General features: G+C 39.8%; 1 protein-coding gene across 5 annotated transcripts in view; it reads right to left on the bottom strand.

Annotated features, from left to right (window-relative positions):
* The window catches only part of TRIM2 (tripartite motif containing 2), a 68,634-nt gene that overhangs the window by 32,859 nt on the left and 15,233 nt on the right, over nucleotides 1-20,542 (bottom strand). The window contains exon 1 of one of the 5 annotated variants that reach the window (XM_070757844.1): nucleotides 4,589-5,201. The exons of the other annotated variants lie outside the window; for them this stretch is intronic. The gene's annotated coding sequence lies outside the window, so the exon portion shown is untranslated. Of the gene's footprint in view, nucleotides 1-4,588; nucleotides 5,202-20,542 lie in introns of those variants that run through there. 5 annotated transcript variants of the gene reach the window in all.

Below are 20,542 nucleotides of genomic sequence, written 5' to 3'. Positions count from 1 at the left end.
GAGCGGCGGGGAAGACCCAGGGAAGGTTCCTTCGGCCGCCCAGCAGCTGATCTGCTCGGCAGTGCTGCAGCAGCGAGGAGCTGAAGATCGGGGTTTCCCCGCCGCCCACGCAAAGGGGAAACCCCAATCTTCGGCTCCTTGCTGCTGCGGCGCTGCCGAGCAGATCAGCTGCTGGGCGGCCGAAGGAACCTTCCCTGGGTCTTCCCCGCCGCCCACGCAAAGGGGAAACCCTGATCTTCGGCTCTTTGCTGCTGCCCGCCCGCCGCTCGCCCGCCCGCCCGCCGCTCGAGAGCAAGAGGGGGAGAGATAGAGAAAGAGAGAGAAGGAAAGAAAGAGATGAGAGAGGGAGGAAGAGAGTGTGAGAGAGGAAGAAGCAAGATAGAGAAAGAGAGAGAGAAAGAAAGATAAGAAAGGAAGAGAGTGACGTCATCGGCTGGGAAAATATTTTTAATTAATATTTTTTGAAAAATCGCGATATAGCATTTCGCGAAGATCGAGATCGCGAAAATCGAGGGATCACTGTATAACAGTGGAACAAATCTAATATTAAAAACATATACAACCCTATCATTATTTAAAAACCAAACAGCAACATTCATACCAAACATAAAACAAAGTATAAAAAAGCCTGGGGGAAAAGTGTCTCAACTCCCCCATGCCTGGCGGTATAAGTGAGTCTTAAGTAGTTTACAAAAGACAGGAAAGGTGGGGGCAGTTCTAATCTCCGGGGGGAGTTGGTTCCAGAGGGCCAGAGCCGCCACAGAGAAGCCTCTTCCCCTGGAGCCCGCCAAACGACATTGTTTAGTTGACGGGACCCTGAGATCCTTAGTCTGGTCAGCTTCAGCACATTATTTTATCCCCTAGTTAGGGCTTAAAAAAACCTTATTTGGAGAGAGTAACAATGAAAGAGCATGCAAACCGGTAAGAGCTGAGAACATTGTTAGCACCTGGTTAGGGGTGGAAAGAAACATTCGGAGCAAGTAGAGCAATGGAAAAAAAACTGCACAGAATTAGGGCTTGGAAAACATTCTTTGCAGAGAGAAACAATGAAAGATCCTGCAAGGTAAGAGCTGGGAAGATCGTTAGCAGCTAGCTGGCAAAAAAAACCTTAGAAAAAAGTTATAAGACGCAACCAAAGTTTTAGCCTCTTTTAGGGAGGAAAAAGGTGTATCTTATATTCTGAAAAATATGGTACATTTGTACTAAGTTGTTATGTTTAAGGGAAGAGGAATTGGTTAATGTTCTAAATATTTTTTTCTTTGGGCATAATTTAAAATTGGTCCTATTCCAGATTCTTCTAGTATAATGCTCAAACAATATACAATGTCGTATATTGTTTTAACTTAGACACAATCACCATTTGGGGAGTGAATAGTCATTTCTCAATTTGTCAGCTTTATTTTTAATACATTGTATATTTGCCATATAGTCTTTGACTGAATTGTTCCATACCACTGGGGAGTGCAATTTTAGTATCAGAACACTGCTGAAAAAGAACAGGTTGACAGAACAGGTTGTTTAGCACCTGGTAAAATACACCTTTGTATTTTTTATCTTAGATAAATATATGAATCTAGCATTGCTTCAGTACTCAGTATTCATCAACAATGGCAATGGAACATTGAGTGACACTAGAAACGGGCAACCTAGAATATTCTAAAAGTAGGCCAAACATATGTTTTTCAATTATACTGGTTAGTTTTAAACAAAAGCCAACATATTTGTCTAAGACAGAACTCAAACAGAGCAAATCCTAGCACAGAAATAACTACTGCAGGAAAACCTTATAACAGAATAAAATATTATAAGGCGGCCCTTTTTAGTATGAAAAAGACAGAAAAATGCAAGAACGATGGCAATTCTTGCTTTGGTAGTTTTTGTTTTAAGATTGCATGAAGTAATTATGAAAATACCTCCTTTGGGGAAAAAATATCTTAGATATTCATTCCTTTAATGTTCATTGATACAAAATACAAATAAACCTCACTAAAACATACCAGTGCTAGTTTTGACCGAATAATTCATTTATGGGTTTACAGTGTTCCCTCGATTTTCGCGGGAGGTGCGTTCCAAGACCGCCAGCGAAAGTCGAATTTCCGCGAAGTAGAGATGTGGAAGTAAATACACTATTTTTGGCTATCACAAGCCATCCCTTAACACTTTAAACCCCTAAATTGCAATTTCCCATTCCCTTAGCAACCATTTAGATTATTACTCACCAGGGTTATTTATTAAAGTTTATTTTAAAAATATTTATTAAAGGCGGACAAAAGTTTGGCGATGACATATGACATCATCGGGCGGGAAAAACCGTGGTATAGGGATAAAACGCTAAGTATTTTTTAATTAATATTTTTGAAAAACCGTGGTACAGACTTTTCGCGAAGTTCGAACCCGCGAAAATCGAGGGAACACTGTATATGCTTTTTTTTAACCTTCTGAATGAGCTTTCATTAAGTATTGTTCCAAATAAAAGTTTACAGGTAGTACTCACTTAATGGTAATTGGGACTTCTGTTGCTAAATGATGTGGCTGTAAAGTGCAATGCTATATGGCTGCATTACTTAGCAAATAGTAGTCCTGGCAGTGCCCAATGCTATTCTTAAGCAATGTTCACTGGTCATTTAAGTGATAACCCCTCACAATATCTGGCTGGCTTCAAAAATAATGTCAGTGAGGATGCCAGCAGGAAGTTTAATCCCCAGATTGTTTACAAGCAGGCTAGAAAGCAGGTAAGTGGGTACTGCTAGGTGAGAAGCAAGTGCAGTGGCATGCACAATTTTGGAGATGGATACTGCCAGATGGACGTAGAGGCTTACTAAAATGATTGTGATCATATGATCAGGGTGAAGTGATGGTTGAAACTTTGAGGAGTGGTCCTAAGTACACTCATTCAGTGATGTCACAACTTTGAATGGTCACTGACTGAGTAGTCATTAAGTGAGGATTACCTGCTAGCATGCCAGCTAGCAAAAAGTAACTTTTACTCACAGCAATAATAATAATAATAATAATAATAATAATAATAATAATAATAATAATAATAATAATAATATATTAGATTTGTATGCTGCCCCTCTCCGAAGACTAGGAGACTAAACTACAGTTATGACTAAGTGACTAATAACTGCATTCATCCAATCCTACAAATCTGATTATAAGAATAAACCATGTGGCCAAACAATTATTTCTTCCCTAATATGTAAAATTTAACTTATTCTTTCATATTAGAATCAAATTAGAATCGAATCATGGTTCATTTTAAATGGTTTAACTACAGTTTGTGATGTGACTTGGAAGACTGGAATATTGATGTGTTTGAAAAAATTATGCCTATTTCCACGTTCCAAACTCTTATGCCTCAATGATTTCTTACTGAACTTATATTTTAATCTTTTATATGTAAGGTATTATACTTTTAATTTTTGAATATCCAACAATTGTATGATCGCATTTTGAATATCCAACAATTGTATGATCGCATTTTAAATAATTCTGAAATAATCTGTTTCTTACAAACAAGCTCCTTTTACATTTTTTAAAAAAAAGATGAAAAAATGAAATTTCACAATTTTGTATAAATACTAGCTGCCCTTAAATAAAGTTGTTAAACTGTAAAGAAAATAAAATTTGTTAATCCAATTCTAGAGTACAGCGTTCAAAATAATGTATTCCTTTGATAAGGATCTAGTGTCAGCATTAAAATCATTTCAAAAATGACATCATGCTTTTGCTTTAAATAAATAATTCCTTATCAAAATAGATTTTAATACACAGGAAGAATACATGGATCAAAAGTGGTGACTTTGATGAAAGAATCCATATATTGTTTTTTTTAGTAATCACAAAGAAAGAAATTGTATGTGGCCACACCCATCTGGAACAGAAGATACAATGAAGACCGAAGTAATTATTATTTGTAAACTTCAGCAAAATGTATCATATATGTTAGAATTAGGATTCTATCAAATGAAACAAAATCTATAAAAATAATAGCTATGTCTGCTGAAACTGCACAGCATTTTCAAATAAAAGCAGGACTCCGCCCAACTCGTGCTGCCTTCAAGCTTTCAGAAAGAAAACTAAATCAACCATACAGATCAGTGATTCACAAAACCCAGGTTCTAAACCACCTATTATGCATGAATAGGTTTCTGGAATCAACATTTACAACATAATTGTCAAATGTCTAGACAAATACGAGATTTTTACAATACAATCACTGGTTCAAAGATCAGGCTATGACCTAGGTAAAATTCCACAAATGTACCACTTTGAACACTATTACTTGAGGAGGAAAAATAAAAACCCATCAAATCAATAGATTTCCTTTCCAGAAATATTATGAACCCACGAGTAAAATATAAATCATTTCTCAGAAAAGAGTTTGAGGCATCTTCACACACAGGTGTTTTCTTCCTTCCATAAATATTTTTCCACATTGCTTTTAATCACTATAGCTTTTTTTGTTTTTGTTTAAAGAACACATAATTATAAGCCATGCAGCATTATTTTTAAAGAGAGTAGGAATTTATAAGACGGGGCAAAAAACATGCTCGCTGAATAACCATAAATGCTCAAGACATACCCATCTTCATGAAAAACTGAGCTTAATCAATGCAATAGCAAGTAAGAAATCTTTTTCCAGGATGCAGCTGTCTCTTGCAGTCGTCCAAAAGAGCCAATCATAATTACAGTAATATATTAGAGTTTAAAAGTCTCACGTTTAAAGCTGTTAGAAATTTGCTACGTCTGTGGTCATTACTGAAGATGCAGCATCTTTCCTGCTTCAGATAACAATGCTCCATTCCAGGGAGAAAATTAATGAAAAAGGAGGCCCAGTCAAGCTCTTTCTCTCTCTCTCTCTCTCTTTCTCTCTGTCTCTCTTTTTCCTCCTCTTCAGGTCACACACAAGTGGGAGACCCCTAAAGGATTTCAGCCAATCAATCTTTATTTAGTGCATCTTTCTCACTCAATCTGTGCTGAAAGACTGCAGCAAATGGTGAAAGGGATTGTGGGATACAGCTGCAGCATAGGACTGCAATGAGATTTGCTGGGTGGAATTCTCTCTTTCTTTTTTTTGCTTTTCCTTCCCTAGTCAGCAATCAGCTGTTTCAATCTCAGTGCTGGCTTCCAGAATTTGAGTGCAAATTAGCAGGCAGGAGCAGCAACTACTAGACTCTTAGAAGTAATAAATAAAAGTATCACTCTAAGACTAACAATCCATGCACAAGGCTCTGGAATAAATGCTGGAATAAGTGCACCAGCGTGCCTTCCGTTCCCTGTCCAAATGTTTATATATATTATTTTACTATTATCATGTACTGTATATGAATATTATTATATCTAATATTTTCTTATTTTCTTTTTACTAGTATCATGCATATAAATATTATTATATCATTACATACTTCCAATATGTACTTGACAAGACAAATAAATAAATAAAATAAATTCTTGATCTAAGAAAACAGTAATTAGTAATGCTGAAGTAGTGAGAAAATCTCTATCCTCTTCCCTACTTTTGTTTTGATCAATCTCTTTGATCAATCTCCTGTTTAGCATGGTAACTAATCATCAATTAAACTGCATACAGTGAGAGTAATTTTCTCAGCCCAATCTATCTAGACCAGGGGTGTCAAACTCGCGTTGTCACAGCATCATCATGTGACGTGTTGCGACTTTTCCCCCTTTCACAAAACCGGTGTGGGCGTGGTCAGTGTGTGAGGCATTCAGTCCACAGGCCGTGAGTTTGACAGCCCTGATTTAGACAATCCATGTTCTGCCTATTTTTTCCTTAAAACAAACAAAAATTTAAAATTTATTAATTCCCTGAACAAGTTACTGCATGTCAGAGGCTAAATTAAGCTAATTTCAACATTAAACTACAGTGATACCTCGCCTTACAAACCCCTCGTCATACAAACTTTTCGAGATACAAACCCGGGGTTCAAGATTTTTTTGCCTCTTTTTCCAAACTATTTTCACCTTACAAACCCAAGCTGCCGCCCCTGGGATGCCCCATCTCCGGATTTCTGTTGCCAGCGAAGCGCCCGTTTTTGCGCTGCTGGGATTCCACTGAGGCTCCCCTCCATTGGAAACACCACCTCCGGACTTCCGTGTTTTTGCAATGCTGCAATTTCGCTGAGGCTCCCCTCGCTGGGAAACCCCACCTCTGGACTTCCGTTGCCAGCGAAGCACCCGTTTTTGCACTGCTGGGATTCCCCTACAGCATCATAAAAACACGGAAGTCTGGAGGTGGGGTTTCCCATGGAGAGGAGCCTCAGGAGAATCCCAGCAGCGCGAAAACGGGCGCTTCGGCTGGGCTTGCATGCATTAAACGCTTTTCCATTGATTCCTATGGGAAACATTGTTTCGTCTTACAAACTTTTCACTTTACAAACCTCGTCCTGAACCAATTAATTTCGTAAGACAAGGTATCACTGTATTTCCTAATTATATAAATGAAATATATTAAGGTATTACTTATTTTGCTTATAATATACAACTGAAAATAAAATAACTAAATAAAATAACTAAAATTGTGGAAATGCTGGTAACTTGAAAGGAAGCTAAAATTTCAGCCGATGTAAAAAAGTAAGATCTCCTGTCTCCCCTGAGATGAATCTGACCTATGATCACTTCATTAACTATCCATTCAGTATTTTTGTCAACAGGAATAGTTTTCCGGTAGCTTTCTGATATATGTCCTAGATATCTTATCTAGGATCCCGCTCTGGGAGTTTTCAGGTCTGATCCTGCGTACCTTCCAAGTACAAGCAGAGCCAGCTACAATAGCTCCTGCTAACTGCTGAGACTTTCAGATGACACCATCAAATTATTTTGGACAGTGAAAAGTTAAACACATTGTATAGACCATTAATAAATCTGAAACAGCTATTATTCATAACAAATAAAAAACTACCATATTTTTCAGAGTATAAGACGCACTGGAGTATAAGAGGAACCTTAGTTTTGGTGACAGAAAATAAGGGGGGAAATCTACCTACTAGGCATTCATCTGGCTAGCGTCCTTAGTCTGTTCAGTTTCAGCACATTATTTTATCCCCTGGTTACAGCTGAATTACTCAACGAAAGGCTATATACAAATTTCCAATTTTCAGTAAATTTGGGATAAGAATGCTGTAACTCCTTTTAAAAAAGTTTAGAATTATCTTCCTTAAAAGTATATAAAATCCAATTCTTCTATATGTTCTACTTTTTCTGAGATCTTTATTCAATTATTGTTATTATTTCACAGTAAAATAATAAAAAAGTTCCTAACAATTTTAAAATTAGTTCATTCAGATTTTTTAAAAGAGGCAGTAACTAAAAAAACCCACAAAAAATAATAGAAGGGTCAAAAGAAATACAGTACTATGTACAGGTTAAAAAAGATATCTGAAAACTACTGCATGTTACTGTAATTATAATTTTTACTTAGTTTATCCATTACAAATTTTTTATGAAACTGTTTTATTGTTTTACATCCGTCAGGAGAAGGGTGGTCTATAAATTTGAAAAATAAATAAATTTGAAAAAAAATAAAAACTTTTGGTCTCACTATAACAAAGCACTAAGTTTGTTTGTTTGAATATTCACGAAGCAATAAAAAAAAACATTAGACAGGAAGTTCCCTAATGCAAACTGCATATTTGACATATCTGAGATTAACTTTGGTCTTAATTTAGCAATACAGTATTTGGTTTCCTCTGCACTATATAAGAGAGTAGGAAACTTACACAAAATCCAATCTTTGTTCATTTATTACATAGCACAGTGATAGCTAACCTTTTACGGATCAAGTGCCCAAAATGCACCCAAACCCCCCAAAAGCAATGCATGCTGGACCCTGCTCATGTGCCCAACCTCCACCCCCGCATGTGCACATGCCCCCATATACATGTGGGGCCCTGCACATGTCCCACTCTCATGCATGCACATAAGCCCCCTGCACATGTTCTGTTCTTTCACATGCGTGGCAGACACCTGAAGACCAGCTGGCCAATGGAAGATGTGCATGGTGGAGCTGAACTTAGGCGATGGCTTCTGTGTCCACAGAGGGCGCTGCATACCACCCCTGGTACATGTGCCATAGGTTTACCATCACAGGTCTAGCATAACAATATAGTGTATTACATAGAAACATAGAAGATTGTTTATTTATTTATTTTTATTTATTTATTTTGTCCAATACACAATGAGGGTTTTAGTGGGTATATATCTATATACACATAGTAAAATACACGATGAAGGCTATAGAGGAGATACTCATAGTAAAATATATCTAAGAAATAATAGAAAAGAAGATATAGTAATAGAACATATCAATGAAAGAATAGAAGAAGAGATATAGGAATAGAAGAAAGATATAGGAGAGCAATAGGACAGGGGACGGAAGGCACTCTAGTGCACTTGTACTCGCCCCTTACTGACCTCTTAGGAATCTGGATAGTTCAACCGTAGATAATCTAAGGGTAAAGTGTTGGGGGTTTGGGGATGACACTACGGAGTCCGGTAATGAGTTCCACACTTCGACAACTCGGTTACTGAAGTCATATTTTTTACAGTCAAGTTTGGAGCGGTTAATATTAAGTTTAAATCTGTTGTGTGCTCTTGTGTTGTTGTGGCTGAAGCTGAAGTAGACGCCGACAGGCAGGACGTTGCAGCATATGATCTTGTGGGCAATACTTAGATCTTGTTTAAGGCGTCTTAGTTCTAAGCTTTCTAGGCCCAGGATTGAAAGTCTAGTCTCGTAGGGTATTCTGTTTCGAGTGGAGGAGTGAAGGGCTCTTCTGGTGAAGTATCTTTGGACATTTTCAAGGGTGTTAATGTCTGAGATGCGATATGGGTTCCAAACAGATGAGCTATATTCGAGGATGGGTCTGGCAAAAGTTTTGTAAGCTCTGGTAAGTAGTGTGAGATTGCCAGAGCAGAAGCTACGTAGGATTAGGTTTACAACTCTTGAAGCCTTCTTGGCTATATTGTTGCAGTGGGCTTTGGCACTTAAATCTTTTGTTATTAGTATACCAAGGTCTTTAACCGAGTGGGGATTATCTGTGATAATTTGATTATTCAGTTCGTGTTTGGAGTTCAGATTGTCGGCAGAAAAGACCTCTTGGTCCATCTAGTCTGCCCTTATGCTATTTCCTGTATTTTATCTTAGGATGGATATATTTTTATTACTCTGGATTTACCAACCACGTCTCCTGGAAGTTTTTCTCAGGAAGCTTTCATCAGTGTTTCTACAAGCTTTGATCCATTAGGGATCATTGCTTATTTCAAAAAGCTAAAAAAGAATAATCTTATAGTTATTAAAATTATACAGATAATTGCTATTAATTTTACTTGACATCCCCTCTTTATAGCGATTATACGTAATCTAATGCTAAATCTGCATGTTACTTTATATGAATAGAAGTGAACCAAATTAGTAGTTGAATTTGGGAGTTCTTATTCCTTAGCATTTTCATGTCCTTTATATTTGTCAATAATGTATTAAATTTGTGGCTATATAAATGTGCATTTAATCAACAAATAAGCAACATCCTGTGTTTAATTGGGATTGCCAGTGAGATGGTGATGTAGGAAGCTGCTCATATGTCAGCTTCATCACTTATTTTATAAACATTCAGTAGGAGCTTTTTAATTTTAACTGAAGCAGACAACATTGATATCGACTGTGGTTTGATTCCAAAAAGCTAAGTTTATTGTAGGAAATGTGGTATGCCGATATCTAAGAATGTAAACTAAATATAGACTTCCAAGCGTTTTATCTTTACTGTTTTTAATTTAGTACAAAAACATATGGGAACAAATTATGATAAATGCAATGGAACAAACTACTGAGTAATTCTTATTATTGTACATACAGTTAGACTCAGTTGCTATGTATAATGTTATTACAACTGCCACTCAAGCCATTGTTTGGGTCTCATTTATTTATTTATTTATTTATTTATTTATTTATTTATTTATTTATTTATTTATATCCCACCACCTTTATTATTTTTGCAATCCTCCTATTTTCCCCACAACAATTCTAAGTGATTCAGCTACTAAGTGAATCACACTCAAATTTCATGACCTTTTTTGCCATGATTGTTAAATCACTATTGCCATGAAGTGAATCATGCAGTTATTAAATAAATCGGACTCTTCCACTGACTTTGCTTGTCAGAAGCCCCCTGGGAAGGTCCCAAATGGTGAACACATGACAAGCCCCCCACCCCCATATACTGTAACTTGGTTGCTGTTCTTCCGGGCTCTCTGATAGGAGCCTCCCGAAAATTCAAGGGTACAAATTTCAGACACACACACGTTTGAAAATTCAACACAATGTTCTTTATCACAAAATTAAAAATAAACTAGGCACTCTTTTTTGTATTGCAAAGAGCACGCGTCCCAAAACAACCTGGTAGTCTGTACAATTCCCTTAATCAGTTCTTAAGTATTTAGCTTGCAGCTGTGAAGAAATGTCACAGCCCTTCTTCTTCCACGAAGTGAAACACACACACACTTTGCTCTGCTTTGGTTTCAAAGTCGTGAAAAATCAACAAAGTCTGGAGACAGCAAGGCAGTCCTGAAGCACAACGATCAGATAATCTTCCACAACGGCCAAACCCACACGCTGCTATTTATATCAGCAGCACGAATTACTGGAGCCCCACCCAAACACAGGTGGCCTCTCTTATCTCCTGTAATATGCCCTCAATTGGTCTCTTCTACGGATTACTCTGCGCCTGCGTGGGTCCAAGACTTCCGCATCCGAATTGATAGAAGATAATGGAGATTGAGTTCCTGGGCTGTGTGCCAAGCCCCCCTCTTCCAAGTCACTCCCACCTTCTTCTTCGTCCGAGGAAACTGAACTACCTGACTCTGTCGGCAATAAAACAGGCCCATGACATGTTGAGGTTTCCCCTGTATCCACCGCCACATTCCCTGGGGCAGGAGCCAGAGCCAACCACAACAGTTGCCAAGCAACCAAGTTCTTATCACGACAGTGGGGATGGCGCAATGGTTGTAAACAGTAGCGGGTTGCTACTGTTGCAGATAAGGGCACACAGCTTCATGTCTCCAGTGTGCATGTGTGCATCTGAGTGAGATTTTGCTTCGGCGCATGTGCAGGAAGCAAAATCTTATGAGGGGATGCACATGCGCATGAGATTTGGGAGATTATTTTGCTTCCTGACATGCGCAGAAGCTTATGAGGGGGCGCACGTGCATGCGAGATTTTGGCAGTTACTTATTTTAGCTTGAATGTGCGCGCCTGCACCAGACACACGAAACTGTGCACCCTTATCTGTAACGGTAACAACCGGCTACTGGTTGTAAATGAGCCGAGGCGGCGCAGTGGGTAGAGTGCAGTACTGCAGGCCACTAAAGCTGACTGCTAGATCTGCAGGTCAGCGGTTCAGATCTCATCACCTGCTCAAGGTTGACTCAGCCTTCCATCCTAAAGCCCTTCAGGGCATCAGACCAGAATATCTCCAGGACCGCCTTCTGCCGCATGAATCCCAGCGACCAGTTAGGTCCCACAGAGTTGGCCTTCTCCGGGTCCCGTCGACTAAACAATGTCATTTGGCGGGACCCAGGAAAAGAGCCTTCTCTGTGGCGGCCCCGACCCTCTGGAACCAGCTCCCCCCAGATATCAGAGTTGCCCCCACCCTCCTTACCTTTCGCAAGCTCCTTAAAGCCCACCTCCGTCATCAGGCATGGGGGAATTGAATTTTTTTCCCCTTCCCCCTAGGCTTATAGAATTTATACATGGTATGCTTGCTTGTATGATTGGTCTCTTAAATTGGGGTTTTTTAGATTGCTTTTAATATTGGATTTGTTACATTGTTTTCTTTATTGTTGTTAGCCACCCCGAGTCTTCGGAGAGGGGCGGCATACAAATCTAATAAATAAATAAATAATAATAATAATCCTTCCGAGGTGGGTAAAATGAGGACCCGGATTGTGGGGGCAATATGATGGCTCTGTTAAAAAGTGCTATTGCTGGCATATTGTAAGCTACCCTGAGTCTAAGTAGAACGGCGGCATAAAAAAATCAATCAAACAATCAAACAAACAAACAAACAAATAAATATGAGAATTAATTATTGTAACTTTTTGCAGTGCCATTGCAGCTTTGGATTGTTGCTAAATGAATGGCTGTAAATTGAGAACTACCTGAAATGGCAACAATATACCTCCAATTTTTCAGTTCCCTTAAGTTTCCATCAGCCTGTGTTGGTATAGAAATGGGTTGGAAGGTGCTAAGATGTTTATCTTGGCCTTACTCTGAAGAGAATCTAAGCTACTAAGAGTTTGCATTTCTGGAAAAAAATGTGTTTGTAAACTATAGTGATGTGCAAAAATATTTTAACTATAGTTTCTTTTAAAGAATAAAATAAAATTCCGATATATCCTAGCCATACAAAATGTTTTTTTATCTTCATTTGTTTCTTCTGACCTCACATAGGGCAATACTTGGTCTCCTCCACCCCGAAAAAGCCAGGCTTGAAGGAATGTCATTTTCCTGTCCTTGGCTGCATCTCGTATTTCACACTTACAACCCAGCAGAATTACTGTCAGAAATCTCAACAGAAGTGTTTTTTTTAACACTCTCATATACGGCATCTTGGTGAAAATCAATGCAAAGAACTTTTACAGTGTTTAGAAAAGCAGTGGCAAAAAGAACATTAACTACCTCGCTTTCAAAATGCAATCAGCAAAATATTCAAACATTTCTTCATTTTGTCATAAGCAATAAAGCTGTAAGACATTATAATAACAATTTTGTCTGCTAATAATGTGTAACAAGAAAAATGAACTTCCAATATAACTTGTTTAATGGTAACTAAGGAGCATGTTTAACGGACACCAATATTGTATTTTAGTTTCAAACCATTTGTGTTCATTTTTTATAAACCAAAAAGAATCACAGATATACATTAAATATACTGTAGATGCTAACAGCACGCTTGTAGCACAGAGGTCTTCAAACTTGGCAACTTTAAGACTTGTGGACTTCAACTCCCAGAATTCTCCAGCCAGTTATGCCTCCACCCTCCCTGTGGTTTGTTTGTTTGTTTGTTTGTTTGTTTGTTTGTTTGTTCGTTCATTCATTTATTCAATTTTTATGCCGCCCTTCTCCTTAGACTCAGGGCGGCTTACAACATTTATTTGTTTGTTTGTTTGTTTGTTTGTTTGTTTGTTTATTTATTTATTTATTTATTTATTTATTTATTTGTTTGTTTGTTTGTTTATTTATTTATTTATTTATTTATTTATTTATTTATTTATTTATTTATTTATTTATTTATTTATTTATTTATTTATTTATTTATTTATTTATTTATTTATTTATTTATTTATTTATTTATTTATTTATTTATTTATTTATTTATTTATTTATTTATTTATTTATTTATTTATTTATTTATTTATTGGATTTGTATGCCGCCCCTCTCCAGAGACTCGGGGCGGCTAACAGCGACAATAAAACAGTGTACAATAGTAATTTGGTATTGATGATTAAAAATCAATTAATATAAAAACCAAACATACATACATACATACATACCATGCATAGAATTGTAAAGGCCTAGGGGGAAAGAGGATCTCAATTCCCCATGCCTGGCGGCAGAGGTGGGTTTTAAGTTGTTTACGAAAGGCAAGGAGGGTGGGGGCAGTTCTAATCTCTGGGGGGAGTTGGTTCCAGAGGGCCAGGGCCGCCACAGAGAAGGCTCTTCCCCTGGGTCCCGCCAGGCGACACTGCTTAGTTGACGGGACCCGGAGAAGATCCACTCTGTGGGACCTAACTGGTCGCTGGGATTCGTGCAGCAGAAGGCGGTCCCTGAGGTAATCTGGTCCGGTGCCATGAAGGGCTTTATAGGTCATAACCAACATGTTAGCAATAGCACTTTTTAAACAGAGCCAGCCTATTGCTCCCACAATCCGGGTCCTCATTTTACCCACCTCGGAAGGATGGAAGGCTGAGTCAACCTTGAGCCGGTGATGAGATCTGAACCGCTGACCTACAGATCTACAGTCAGCTTCAGTGGCCTGCAGTACTGCACTCTACCTGCTGCGCCACCCAGGCTCTTCTGGAGGGTTCAGTGGCCAACAGGCCACAACAGGTATATGTGTTTCTTAAGTCTACTTTGTAAATCCCACTGCTGAATTGCAGTGAGGTTGCCACAGGGCTAAATTAGTCCTTAGTCAAGATTATGCTCACAGCAATGCCTGTTTAGTCTCCTGCATGCCATTGGTTGGCTCCTGGGTGGATCACTGCTGCCAGCTTTTTCCTTTTAGGATCTGTTTCCTCTTCACTAGACCTACAACTTTTTCCTTTGCTTTTCTAGATGTTTGCACACATGCCCCTTTTTATTACATATTACTTTTTGACATTAAAGCAGACCTTTCAAAGTTTTTAATCAAAGCAATCTTTCTGCGCCAGCTCAGGAAGCTCGGACTGCCCAGGGAGCTGCTGGTGCAGTTCTACAGGGGAGTCGTTGAGTCTGTCATCTGTACCTCTGTGGCTGTCTGGTTTGGTGCTGCAGCCCAGCGGGACCGACGCGGACTTCAGAGGATGGTCAGGATTGCGGAGGAGACAGTTGCTGCCAACCTGCCTTCCATTGAGGACCTGTGTGCTGCGCGGGTCAAGGGGAGGGCGGGTAAAGTGTTTGCTGACCTCTCACATCCTGGACACGGGTTGTTTTGGCTCCTGCCCTTGAGGCTTTGCTGCGGAGCACTGCACACCGGGGCGGCTAGACACGGGAGCAGGTTTTTTTCCGAACGCCAGACTTTCTGCTGGATCTGCACTTCTGTTCTGCTGGTTTTTCTCATCGTTCCTATCGCCCATTTCCTCCCATGTTGACTGTGTGGCTGTGGCTTGTTGCTTGTGTCCTGGGATTTTTGTTGGTGTTGCTTCTTCATTGCTTGTTTGACCCCTATGACAATAATTGAGTGTTGTACCACATGATTCTTGACAAATGTATATGTTATTTTATGTACGTTGAGAGCATGTGCACCGAGACAGGTTCCTTGTGTGTCCAGTCACACTTGGCCAATGAAAGTTCTATTCTATTCTATTCTATTCTTTTCAAGGGTGGCTGTTTCTATGCCACTTTGTAAATCCAGAAATTTGCTGCCACTTGAGCAAAGAACAATGTCCCATCTTGTAGCTTAAAAATAAAAGAAAAAGAAAGGAGGAGACTTTGCTGAACTGTAGACAGGATGGAGAAAAGCACTGGGAATCTCTTTTACCCAGCCTAGAGAGAAACTAAAGAATGCCCTCAGAGAGATGAAAGGATTGAATGGAGCATGAGCCTCTTGGGTTGGAAACATTTCATTATCATAACAGCTATCACTGATATGGCATGAAGTCTGTCAAGAGGCAGGACTCTCTATTCAAATATTTAAGTACAGTGATACCTCTTCTTACAAACGCCTCGTCATACAAACTTTTCGAGATACAAACCCAGGGTTTAAGATTTTTTTGCCTCTTCTTACAAACTATTTTCATCTTACAAACCCACCACCGCTGCTGGGATACCCCGCCTCCAGACTTCCGTTGCCAGCGAAGCACCCGTTTTTGCGCTGCTGGGATTCCCCTGAGGCTCCCCTCCATGGGAAACCCCACCTCCGGACTTCCGTGTTTTTGTGATGCTGCAGTGGAATCCCAGCAGCTCAAAAATGGGTGCTTTGTTGGCAAAGGAAGTCCGGAGGTGGGGTTTCCCAGTGAGGGGAGCCTAAGTGAAATCGCAGCATCACAAAAACACAGAGGTCCGGAGGTGGGGTTTCGAGGACTTCAGTGTTTTTGTGATGCTGCGATTTCACTGATGCTCTCTTCGCTGGGAAACCCCACTCGTTTTTGCGATGCTGGGATTCCATTGCAAAAACACAGAAGTCTGGAGGTGGGGTTTCCCATGGAGGGGAGCCTCAGGGGCATCCCAGCAGCGCAAAAACGGGCGCTTCGGCTGGCAAAAGGGGTGAATTTTGGGCTTGCACGCATTAATTGCTTTTCCATTGATTTCTATGGGAAACATTGTTTCGTCTTACAAACTTTTCACCTTAAGAACCTCATCCCGGAACCAATTAAGTTTGTAAGACAAGGTATCACTGTATTAATATTCTGTAGAATTCTTTAGAATTTAGCCACAAAAAGACCCAGCCTCCAATTTAAATGCAGATATATGAAAGCAGTCAAGTAAACTATATAGGATCATTAGGGGCTGCTATTTCCAGATGGATGCCTTTAATGTAAAATGAAGATCAGAAACTTGAAAAATTATAGCAGATGGTACAATGCAAAAAGTAAGCTGAATTAAATGATCTGGCATTTGTACCATCCCGATTTAGCCTTATATTTAGCAGACCTACAGATGCATCATTACAGGACAGCCTGTTCATATGGAGGATTATAACAAAGCTTGATTTTACTGTACGGACATCAGCAATTATCAGTCAAATCAACAGTTTAATTTTTAAAATATCTTTAATGTCACACTCCAAGCCACAAGTAAGAATTTTTAGCTTTGTATTATATATACTCTCATTGACACTTATCAGCAGACTTTCCCAACTTTATCACCTACTAGATATGTGAAATTACAATTCCCCAAATTTCTAGCCTGCATCACATGGTTTTCATCTATTTTGCATTATTTAAGACATACACAGTTAAAATTATGAGAATTATCAAATAGCTAAGAGCTCAAGTTAGAAAACAGGTGTCAGAGAATATTTGGGAGATTTTCTTAATTCATCTTTGACAGCCATTGAGGGAGGGCACCAAACTGAGAACTTAAATTTGTATTGAACGTTAATGGCTCTCCAGGATTTTATACAACAGCCTTTCTCAATCCTGCTGTTCTGGTCCACCAGTGGCCCACGAAGCTGGCAGCAGAATTGGACAGCGAGAAGGAAGGCTGGGAGGACCATGGGCCAGGCCTGGAGAAGGCTCGGTGCCAGAGGCAGGGATCCAGCCCGGGCCATCTAGGAGGTCTATCCCGGCTCCAGAGCCTCCAGAGGCTGACATGAACGAGGCAGAGGAACAGGGAGAGCCTGTTCTCAATGCACACATACATAGAGCTGCCAGAAGGCAAGAACAGTTACAGAGAAGAAGGACTACTCAGGAGTAAGGCTTGAAGATAATTGGCCCCTCCCATAGACCAGTGTTTCCCAACCTTGGCAACTTGAAGATATTTGGACTTCAACTCCCAGAATTCCCCAGCCAGCGAATGCTGTAGCCCTAAATTGTGATCTGTGGATCAGCTGAGCTGGCCAGGAGCTGCTTCTCATTCTATCTCTTCCCAGTGTTCTTCGTGCTCACCTGCCTCCCACCTGACCTTGCCTGCAAACTCCTGCTGTGCTCACAAGACAATAGCTGCCCGGCATCTCTTGACATGTGGTGCCCACCCAGTGGACAATCCCTCATCCAGCTGGGCAGAGCACCACTCACTGGTATCCCAGGATCACGTTGGAGCCGAAGCCAGTGAACACGAGGTCCTTGAAGAGTACGCACCACAGCTGCCATCACAACACTAAGGATGGGTTCCTCTGGGGCTTCCAAACATTGAGCTTCCAACCAATGGACACTGAGAAGAGGCTGATCGGGCCAGCTGCCTGCTGCTGAGTCTTCCAGGAACCGGGACAGAGAGTCTTCTGACAGCTGGGGCAGCAAAGGGAGCTACAGTCCTACATGGGGAGTTTGTACCCCACCATCCCAGCACTGAAGATGGCTTCCTCTGTGGCTTCAAAACCCTGGCTGGAAGCTGCTGGAAGCAGAGAAGAAGCCAGTCGGGCCAGATGTCTGCTGCTGAGTCTTCCTGGAGATGGGGCAGCTGTGTGGAGCTGGAACCATAGAGTGGGAAGCACACTCCCAGAGTGTCCGCTGCCAGAAAACTCTCTGCTCTCTTCACCCCTATCAATGGGAGGCACACGAGCGGGTCGGGAACAGGCATTTGCAAGGCTTGGCGCCTTCAGCCCACCTAGGTTCTAACAGCCCCCACAGGAGGGGAGATGTTTGATGGTGGCACGTGGAGGGAGCCTCTATCTTCTGGATTCCTGGCTGTAAATATGGAGGCTGCCTGATGGGCACCACGTGATACCACATGCTGGACAGCTGCGCTTTGCAAGCAGGTGACCACGCTCGCTGCCTCTTGCACCCCCAAAATAATAAGAGCCACCAAAATAAGGCCAAACCCTTATTTGGGGGTCAAATGAAAATAAGACCCTGTCTTACTTTCAGGGAAACACAATATAGCCAATACAGTAGTACTTCTAGATACGAGTTTAATTCGTTCCAGAACAGAGCTCGTATGTCGGATCAACTCGGATCTCGAACCAATGCCTTTAGACTTTGTTTTCCCCCCGCCAAGATAACCAGAAGCAAGGATTCTTGCGCCACCTAGTGGAAGCTTGGCTTGTATCCCGAATTTGAGCTCGGGTGTCGAACAGAAGTTTCGCTCCTGTGGTGGCTCGTAACTTGGGATACTCGCATGTGGAGAAGCTCGTATCTAGAGGTACTATTGTACTATTATCAATGTTCTGAGATAGATACCTGCATTCAACTACCAGAGCATGAATCCTTTAAAAAAAATGATAAAGGAACATGTGCCAAGCAGCACATCCCAATTACATCTAGTCCCATTTAAATTCCCCTGTGTCCTGGAGTGGCCTTAAATGAGAGGTATTCTGGGAAACTAAATGGCACAGTAGAACACTGCTATTGTAACTGCTTTCTACTTTAGTGTGCCAGTGCTATCAGAGGAGCTTCAGATTGCCCATGAAAAGTTTATTGTGCAGCCTAATATGCTTCAGATCCCACATCCCTTATTAAGGGCAATTAAAACTGCTTTATTTCTTGTGGCTGTACCCAGTTCTCTCATCTTGGTTAGAAATAAAAGGCAAGTAAATTGTGAACAATCAGTAAAATGGAAGACATATTCAATGCCCTTGATTATAAACCTGGGATCTAGGGCTTCTCTGGAACTTTGAACGTTTTCTCTCCTAATTTTGATTATATGTCATCATGTCAGCCTGAAGTGATACAGCATGATTTATTAAGTGATAGTGTCATATGGACTGTGGAAATTGTTCATCAGATAGTATGTTAATTGTCAAATATTCTTAATGAATTTATCATTTTTAAAAATAATGACCTATTTCAACATTTACTTAATTGATGTTCTTTCACAAAAACATATGGCTTTAATTCAGTTTGCAAAATGCATAGCTTTGTATGTTTAATAAAGATTCCAGAACTTGGATGTAACCATCCCTAATAAAATATAATAGTTAGAGTAGAGGGAGTGCTGAAGGCATCATTCGACAAAAATTAACATGGTTAAGTTGCTTTACTTCGAACAGAAACAAGAGAAAGGGTTTTTTTTTAAAGCACAAGTTGTATTCTTTGGAAACACGAATTCATTTTCCAATAAATCCTTTCCCATACAGGCAAACTCATGTTTTGACACTGCTGCAAACTTGTTGTACAGAACGTCAGGAAATACAATTATTTCTTTATCTCCCTTTCTACAGGCCTTTGGGTTTTGTATTAGCTGTATATGTTTGTGGAGATAGGGATGTGTTTTAGGCATGTATTTGAGGTGATGCTGAAGCCAGTTTTTCTATTTCATGTGCTTAGAATATATGGGTCATATAGACCTGAATACACTTTCAGCTCAATATGACATGGCACAATATACTGACTCAATTTGGGAATTTAGTTTTCATCAACCACAAAGAACACTTAATCTAGATTTGAGGGATTTTCCATTTTCTAATTTACTAATATGACTATGGTCATATATTTATATTATTTCATCAATGTGTTTTGATAATAAACCTTTTTTTAAATAAATATTTTAAGTTTATAAATATAGTTTCATGTTTTCTGTTGACTTTATAACTCTATAAGAACTAACATTTTGTTTTGCAAAATTATAGAAATGTTTTTCTTATTCCAAATGTTTAGGAAAGTTTAAACCTTTTGTAAGAATCTAAACAGTGTTTTATATACTTTGAGAGATGAATTAATCTGATATGAGATATCATTAACTATTTGATGTTAGAAATACAGTGGTACCTCGAGATACGAGTTTAATTCGTTCCGGACCTGGGCTCTTAAGTCGAGCAGCTCTTATCTCGAACGACTTTTCCCCATAGGAATTAATGTAAATAATTTTAATTGGTTCCAGCCCTCAAAAAACTCACAAAGTTAGTCTAAATTATGCAGAAAGACATGTTTTTAATGAAGAAATGTACATGTACATATAAATGAATAATGAAGTTTCTTTCACTTAACTTGTAAACTTTCTTAAACTTTTAAATTTACATATGTTCAACTTCTCTGCCACCCAATCCTGTAGGACAGAGGTCCCCAACCCCTTTTGCACCAGGGACCGGCTTTAAGCGATCAAGAGAGGAATGGGTGAATGAATGGACGGAGGGTGGGAAGGAAGGAAGGAAAGAGGGAAGGGACAGGAACAGAGGAAGGAAGCAAGGAAACTTATGAAAGGGGAGAGTAAGAGAGGAATGAGTGAAGGGA

This window comes from Erythrolamprus reginae, chromosome 7 (assembly GCF_031021105.1).
Source record: "Erythrolamprus reginae isolate rEryReg1 chromosome 7, rEryReg1.hap1, whole genome shotgun sequence".
Taxonomy (NCBI): domain Eukaryota; kingdom Metazoa; phylum Chordata; class Lepidosauria; order Squamata; family Dipsadidae; genus Erythrolamprus; species Erythrolamprus reginae.
This window is presented reverse-complemented; position numbering and strand designations above follow the sequence as displayed.